Raw genomic sequence first — 8,166 nt, forward strand, 5'->3', positions numbered from 1 at the left:
GAGTACTGCTTACAGATGGTAATCCTTTGTGAGGAGCTCTAATTTTTTTTTTTTTTTCAGTTTGGTGTCTGTCTTTTGACTTGGCTTATGATGGTGGTTGTTATGCAATTTTTTCTAAAGATTTCATTTATTTATTTGACAGACAGAGATGACAAGCAGGCAGAGAAGCAGGCAGAGAGAGAGGGGGAAGCAGGCTCCCTGCTGAGCAGAGAGCCCGATGTGGGGCTCAATCCCAGGACCCTGGGATCATGACCCGAGCCGAAGGCAGAGGCTTTAACTCACTGAGCCACCCAGGTGCCCCTGCAATTTTTTTTAATTTCTCAGTTTCTCAGTGGCTTCTGGACTTTGAGTCATAGTTCGAACACCTTCCTCGCATGGGAGTAATTCACCTACAGTTTCTTTTAGAGCTTTCATGGTTTTTTCGATCTAAGTTTTGATCCCTTTGGAGTGTGTCCCCCATGTAGGGTGTAAATTATGGATCCAGCCTAATTAGGTTTCCTAGGTGGCCACCCAATTATTCCAACGGTATTGGAATTATTCCAATACCGTTGGAATAATTGGGTGACCAGTTATTACGGGAGAGTCTGTCCCATCCTCCCTGGTTTGCGATGCTACATTTATCATATATGACATTGCACACAGCATTAGCTCCACAGTGGGGTTGGTTCTCTTTCTGTTTCACTGGTCTATTCACTCAGACACCAGGACCACAGTCATTTTAATTACTCAGAGTCTGTGGTTAAATATCTTCTCTTCGCTCCAACCCCTCCTGCCCTTTTTTTTTTTTTAAGATTTATTTATTTATTTATTTGACAGAGAGATCACAAGTAGACAGAGAGGCAGGCAGAGAGAGAGAGAGAGAAGCAGGCTCCCTGCTGAGCAGAGAGCCCAATGCAGGACTCGATCCCAGGACCCTGAGATCATGACCTGAGCCGAAGGCAGCGGCTTAACCCACTGAGCCACCCAGGCACCCCCTCCTGCCCTTTTTAAAAGCAGTTTTCTTTATCTGGCCTTGAGCATTCTATATGAGCTTTAAAAAAACTTCTTTAACCTATAGATCATGCTGGAACTCTGCCCCGTTCAGTGTTTCCTCTTGAGAGTTGGACTTTTAACCACTGTAGTGTGTCCCTCTTCTCTTAATTTTATACTTTATCATATACTCCCTGTTGTGTTATTTCAGGATTCTGTTTGCCGGTGCCCAAACACGCGAGGGCAGAGATAGGACGTGAGGTGCCTGTTTAGACAGAATTTTATCTCATTGCTTCTGTTTTAAGATTGAGTTCTCAGATCATTCCCAGAGACTATCCTTATGTAAAGTCCTTATGTCCTTTTTTATTCCATTATGAATTCTCTACCCAAAAGTTGGATATCTGAGAAAACAGGGATAGGCCCTTACATGAGTATTATAGTTGCCTAATCCATACTCAGTGGATGAAAGTGCAAGTGAAAGAAGTTACCTTAAAAAAAAAAAAGACACAGCCTATCACAAGAACAGGGTTTGACCATTCACTATTGTAGATGCTGGGAACATAGCAGTGAATAAAACACAGATATCCCTGCCATCAGGCAGCTTATGAATTCTGTAACCTAATTAGGCTGGGTCTGGTTCACAGTGAGAGCTCACCAGAGAGGAACAGACCAGCTGAAGAGGAACAGCTAATTGAAACCTGTTCAGTGAGATGATACTCTCAGTGTGAGTGAAATTTAGTGTCGGCTTAATGGTGCCAACCTGCTGTCGCAGAGTAAAATCATCCAACTAACTCTCCTGGGTCAGAGTCTCCAGTTCTTCAGCCAGCACCTGGGTACATTATGTCACTTTCCATATGGATTTCCTTCACAGAAGATACCTCTAAATGGTAAGTGTTCTCCCTTGGGTAGGTATTGAGTCTACAGACCTAAAGCCTAGCCTCTGGGCTAGTGAATTCAGTACGGGGACAGCCAAGGATCCTCAGCAACACAAAATGGCCCTGGCAAACCATCTGTTTAACCCAGACATGCCTTTTTATATCTCAATCTTCAAGGAGCACCATGACTAGGGATCGGAGGGGCAGTTGCACGTTAATAAGATTCATGGGAAAATGAGGTTCAGAGAAAGGGAGGGATGTTGAGGCTGACATGGACTAAAGAGGAGGAGGTCACAAATCTAGATGGGGAGGCGTCTGATCTGTTCCGACTACAACAAAGTTCAGAGGCAGGAAATACATTCTGGAGATTGTGTCTAATGCTCTAAGTAGTCGGGCAACCAGGATGCAAAAGGGAAGACCAGTCTAGAGGCTACAGGGGAATTAACCTGTTTCTGGAAAAGTAGAGGACAGGTTTCAGTTCCAGGTCAAGGAACAGATGAAAGAAATCTGGCTTTAGAGGAAACAGGCAAATACCACTAGGAGCTGCTGAGTCAGTGGATTTGAATCTGAGGACTTTGATCCCTACTTGATGACCCAGGCAGAGCTCCGCACTGAAGGAACCTACCTCAGTGCCCAGGCCCAGAGAGCTGCTGGGGGCACGGGTACAGCTTTGGCATACTTCCCGGTATTCTGACCCATTAGTGCAAGGGCTTTCCATATATCCCTACTGGGCTCTAAAGTAGGGTTAAAAGAAGGATGTGGCTGAATTTACAGACTGGCAAACCCCTAGTCGTCCCAGCATCTGGCATGTAGTAGGCACTTGGTAGACACTGACTGAACTCCACTCCCTTCATTCCTTTTTAAATGTTTCCTCACTTGGATTAGAGTTTTTGATGAGAACTCCACTTTTTAGCCTGATCCTTTCTAGCAGTTCCTCTGGACGATGAGAAGTCCCAAATAGCATTATGCACAGTTAGAATTTTTTTTAAATAAAATTCTCCCCAGGACAAAAAATGGAAAAGTGTATTAGATATGTCTTCAATCAGACCTACACTTGTCTAGAATTTATCATACAGTACTCTAAAGTGAAGAATTTTTAATAAAGTTTCTCCACTTGGAAATGCTAAAAAAACAAATATTTAGACCCATTTAATTCTCATGTAAGTTTACCCTTATTAAAAAAAGATTCATTCTGAAAAATAAAAATTCTAGTAATATCTACTATATAAATATAAATGAGAACCTTTTTCTCTAAGCACTTTTCATGCTCTGGAATTTAGTAATGCTTGTTCTCTTCTTAATAGGAATTAAATATTCAAGGAATTAAAGAACAGTTCTATTGGATTTTGAGAAAAGAGGATATTTGGGGACACGCTAGTGAATGTGCCTGATGATCTACACCACTAAACATGGTAACCAGCATAGTTTTAACAACACACCTGATGCATCCAAGAAAGAATTGGCATAACCATGATGTGTGTACTGTAAAAGTAAAAAAAAAAAAAAACAAAACTCCTTACAGTCCACAGAGTACAACATACTCTGGATGTTGTAATCAGTGGCTCAGTTAAATGGGTTAATTGTAGAAAGAAAGAGCCAGTGCAAGATATCTACACAAATCAGTTGGCGTTTTTAGACAATTACCTGCAGAAGAAGACCCCTTTTATGCCTATTTCCAGCACGTGTCCAGAAATACTCCTATGCAGCCTTTAGTGTTGAATCAGACTTAGTACAAAATTTCCAGTGACACTGCCTCTTCCCCATATATTTTTAACTTTCAATTGACCAAGGTTTTAATTTCATTATTTTGCTTTAAAACAGGACGTTTTCGGTGTTTTATAACCAGTAATCCCTTTTCTTTGCCTTCTTTGGGCCTTTAATATTTCACATTAAGGAGAAGTTTTGTTAGTGAACCTATTTAACACTATAACACAATTAGGAAATTGAAGAAATTTTAATTTCCCTTTTCATACCTACCATACCTATAAAGTTTCACAGGGTACACATGGTCATTTACTATGAGAAAAATATTAATACAATCCTATTAATATTCTAGATGTGTTTACAATACTTGTGCTTAAGCAAAACTTTTTAAAAAGGGAAAGAGAAAAATAAGCTCTTAGAACATTTTTATCCTTTCCAGTAAGAAGATAGTTCAAATAGTAGCAGCTTTATCATAAAAATAGATTATGGCCTTTATCACTTAATGTTGGTTATTGCGACTTTCCTGCCAGTAATAACAGGATAATGTGTTGATACAGCATGAGTATAATAATTGGATGATTTGAGTGATTTTTTTTTATTACTGTATTTTTTAAAATATACCTACCCTTGAATGACCTAATTGAAGTACTTTCTGAAAGCATGATTTAAAGTTTTTAAGTCTATGCTTGGTCTGCCTTTAAATTCTAAGTACTAGTAACAAAGATAGCATGACAAGTAAGGGTGTTCTTAAAGCTATTTAGAATAATAACAACTTATAATATTTTAAGGCAACCCAAATAATCAGTGCAAATTTTGCTTCAGTCTAGAATTTTCTCTGAAAGTCTATTTTCAGTGACATGTGACCCCAGTTCTTCCAGATACTGAAAGGCAAGAACACTACTGTGTTGGATGACGCAGGACAAAGGCATTCAGTACAAATGAAAAACCCAGTCACAGCCATTTTTTACAACTTGAGATGGCAATTTTAATCACCATCAAGAGAAGTAGACTTAATCTCTGTGAAATCAATGCCCAGAGAGAAATCCTTTCTGAAGACCATAATGAGAAATAAGAGATACTGGCAATGGGCTTCATCCTGAAGGCAGAGCATGACTGTCTGTCCGTCTGCCCCTCCTCCTCCTGTCCCGAAAGGTGAGATTTCCTAGGCAGAGCAGGTCACATCTCGCTGGTAACCATCCTTCCTCCAGGACCTTCTGTTTTATGGAAAATACGAGCATTTAACCTCCCTGACACAGTTTCCCATCGTAGGCAGTGGTACCTGGATAGATCTTGGAGGTTTTAGACTTGCACCAGGGCTGGAGTCCCAGCTGAGTTCACTGAAGCCGTCGTCTGGAACGTGCCTCTTCACGTGGCCGATGGACAGGAATCGTGCTCCTGGGTACCAGAGAGCAACTCCCGTTTTAAAGCTGCTATTGCCAGTAGCCTGATTTCAGAGCTACTTAGAAATGCAGGCCATTATTTTAAATACGTGGGAAAGTGCAGGAAGACTGAGGACTGCATACAGCCTGCCGGATGGAGGGCGGAGAACCTGTCCTGCACTCCTGGACTGGAATGAATGGTCCGTGATTTGGGAAAGGTGACGTCCTGGGAAGGACTGAGGTAACGGAGCCTAGATTTCCCTGGGCTGAAAAACTAGGCAAAAGTTCTGAATACAGCAGAGGAGGCTTAGCAGTGGGTTAGCTCTATCCATGCTTCTAAGGGATCCACTTATGGCTGAAGGGTACACATCAGGGCCCTGCTCAAAGGAGTACCACATTTTTGTCAAAATTTAAATTCTTTGAGACAACAACCATCTCGACCTTAAAGAACTCAAAGGAAGGACCCTGTTACCTTGTCTGTAGTCTGTTGATAATCTGCTACAGTATAACTTAACACTGGAGTCGAAACTGGCTTTCTAGATGTCAGCTGAGTTTTGAATCTACCCGGCTCAGCCCCTGCACGGCCTGAAGAGGTAAGGATCTGAAGATACGTTAGTCCGAAAGCCTGAAACAACCATCAGACCATGTACTGTGGACTTTTAAAGTGGATTATGCATAAAAGTCCGTGCAAACTACAAACATATATTGCAATAACATTCTCAAAAAATCCTAGTATATATTTTAGCATTATTATTTAAGTTATATAAAATACATCTTTATAAAAGTACAGAGTATTTTTTTAAAGTTTAAATTATACCCACTAAAAAAGGCATCCAGGCTCACTTTTTAGTACTAAAATAAGATTTTATCAATCTAAATTATTGCTTAGTCCTAGGAGCCATTAGAAACCTATAACAAAAATCAAGTCCGATTTCTTAAGGAAAAGTGCCTTACAAAAATTCAGCTGTCATGAAGTTAATCTCTTTGAAGGTCTTCACTGAGGAATCTTCCACAGAATTGTTGACTGATACTACCCATGGCCTGGTTTGTCAGGATCCAAAACTGGGTCTGGTTGGAAAGTTCCCACTGATGCCAGGAAGCTGTTGGTTTGTTGTCCCCAGTCATAGTAGTCTGGAGCAAAACTTGAAAAAAGAGATAGTTTGGTGACTTGAAACACTATACTTTCTATCAATGACATCTCTATTTTAGTTGGACAGAACTGGGATTTTGTATAAACTATAGACAATCCCAGTTTTTAAAGTGGCTTCTTGAAGCCCATGTGCAGTGGCTACAAATCCACCTACGTAGTGAATTCAGGGTGCCTGGGTGGTGCAGTCGGTTAAGCATCAAGCATCTAACTCTTGATTTTGGCTCAAATCCTGACCTCAGGCTTGAGAGATAAAGCCTTACTTGGGCTCTGTGTGTAGAGCCTGCTTATGATTCCCCTCGCCCCTACTCAGGCTTGTTCGCTCTAAAAAAACAAAGAAACAAACAAACACTGAGCTCCACAGAGCCCAGAAGCATAGTATTACTAGAACCATAAACCAATCACTACGTGTAACAAAATATTTTGCCAAAAAATCGTATCTGGTACGTCTGGAAAAAGAACTTGTGTGTGTCAGCTTTATCACCTGCAGAATACCAGCGATCTCAGTACCTGCCTCGCTCGGCTTTTGTGAGTTAATACCTATCGAGTGCTTAGAACAGTACCTTAATACACAGTAAGCATTCACTAATGTGCATCTCCTCATTCTCCTCCTGCAGGGAGTGGAAGGGGGATCTTCTACCTCAGGAGAGAGGGCACTTGGCTCTAGGCTGCCCTGGGCAGATGTGAGGGTAGGGCTGCTCCCGCGGGCCCCAGAAGGACGTGCAGTGGGGTAACTGGGTAAGAGAGCAGTGTTGGGGTGAGGGTTCGAACAGCTCTGGACCTCAGGAGTCCTTGTTTACTGGCCTGCTTCCAGACCTCTGTGTTCTGCACATCTGCTGGCTTAGTCTGTGCAGGGCTGCATTTTCTCTTCCCCAAGCAGCATCTTACATTCTTTCTGGTTCCCTGCACCCTTGTCCACTGAGAAAGCAGGATACCCTCCCAGCTTCTCTGTTCTTGGGTCCCCAAACAAGGACTCTTTTCAGAGCTCTTTTAAAGTTTTCTAAGGACATTCACTGTTTATAATAAGGAGCAGAAAAGCCAAGCTATCTTCTCTTGTATCATTCCACCTGGGACTGGGGGGTGGTTTATAGTAAAATGTTAATGATTGCTTTTAAAGGTATAAAGGATGACCAACAATAAGCTTTCACTTCCAAGAAACACAGCCGGAAGCCTCCCTTGCCCAGGAACTGCACCAGATCCTGGGAGCACAAGCAGAGAGCGGAGGGAGCTCAGGGAGCCCTGGCTCAGCCCTTGTTGCTTCTCTCTGCTCTGCTCACCCTGAAGGCCCAGCTTCACAGGCAGGAGGAGGGGACATCATGACCACTGGGCCATGGAGGGTGGCTGAAGTGTCACAGGAGAGTGCAGGGAACCCCAGTAGCTCCCACCCCTCCTGTCGGCCACACATCTATGGAAGCAGAATCCTGGGAGTGGGGCGCTACTCTGGTGACACTTTGTCTCGTTCTCAGGGGCTTCTCCTCCATTTCCTGTGTGCCTCACCCTCCCTCCGACTCCAGGGATTTTTCTCTTGGACTGAACCGATTTCATGGGTGCCGTGCTCAGCCTCCTCACTGTGCCTCTCTACCACGAACCAGGGTCTTACCTTCCCTGAAGTCCCTGAGGGGCAATGTTCCAGGCAAGGTCATCATCACTATCGTATCTTCGAGGGTTGTCAAAGAAGTAAGATCTGGGACTGAATCCGTGGCTGGGGACCATTCCAGGGTTGCTCTAGAAAGACAATTAATCGTTCAGTGTGCTGGAGACAAAGATAGACAAGATCTCTCTTGTAGGAGACTGCAGATGCTGTTCTCGTCTCAAAGGAGGATGAACCTGTTCCGCTACAGTGCTCGTTTCAGTTGCGTTTATATTTGAGTGGTGTTATCTTTTTCTTTTCTCAGGATGGACAAGGTCTTCTTTCAGAGTTCCACGTGCAGCCATGAATTACCATCATTTTAATCCCTTACTGAAACACAAGGCGATGCCCAAATTAACCAAATTAGATAGTCCCAAATTAGCTATAAAACCATATAGTAATGTGGATATTTACAAGCTAAAATAATGAAATGATCATAATGATCAAATAAGTTTCCATTTC

At 42.5% G+C, this 8,166-nt stretch overlaps 1 long non-coding RNA gene across 1 annotated transcript; it reads right to left on the minus strand.

Annotated features, from left to right (window-relative positions):
- Positions 1 to 4,508: 4,508 nt before the first annotated feature.
- LOC132008797 (uncharacterized) lies at positions 4,509 to 8,100 on the minus strand. Its single transcript, XR_009401722.1, has 2 exons — positions 7,675 to 8,100; positions 4,509 to 6,069 (listed from the first exon to the last, which is right to left on the minus strand). It is a non-coding gene; the product is annotated as an uncharacterized LOC132008797 (long non-coding RNA).
- Positions 8,101 to 8,166: the final 66 nt, after the last annotated feature.

This window comes from Mustela nigripes, unplaced genomic scaffold, assembly GCF_022355385.1.
Source record: "Mustela nigripes isolate SB6536 unplaced genomic scaffold, MUSNIG.SB6536 HiC_scaffold_1099, whole genome shotgun sequence".
NCBI classification, from domain to species: domain Eukaryota; kingdom Metazoa; phylum Chordata; class Mammalia; order Carnivora; family Mustelidae; genus Mustela; species Mustela nigripes.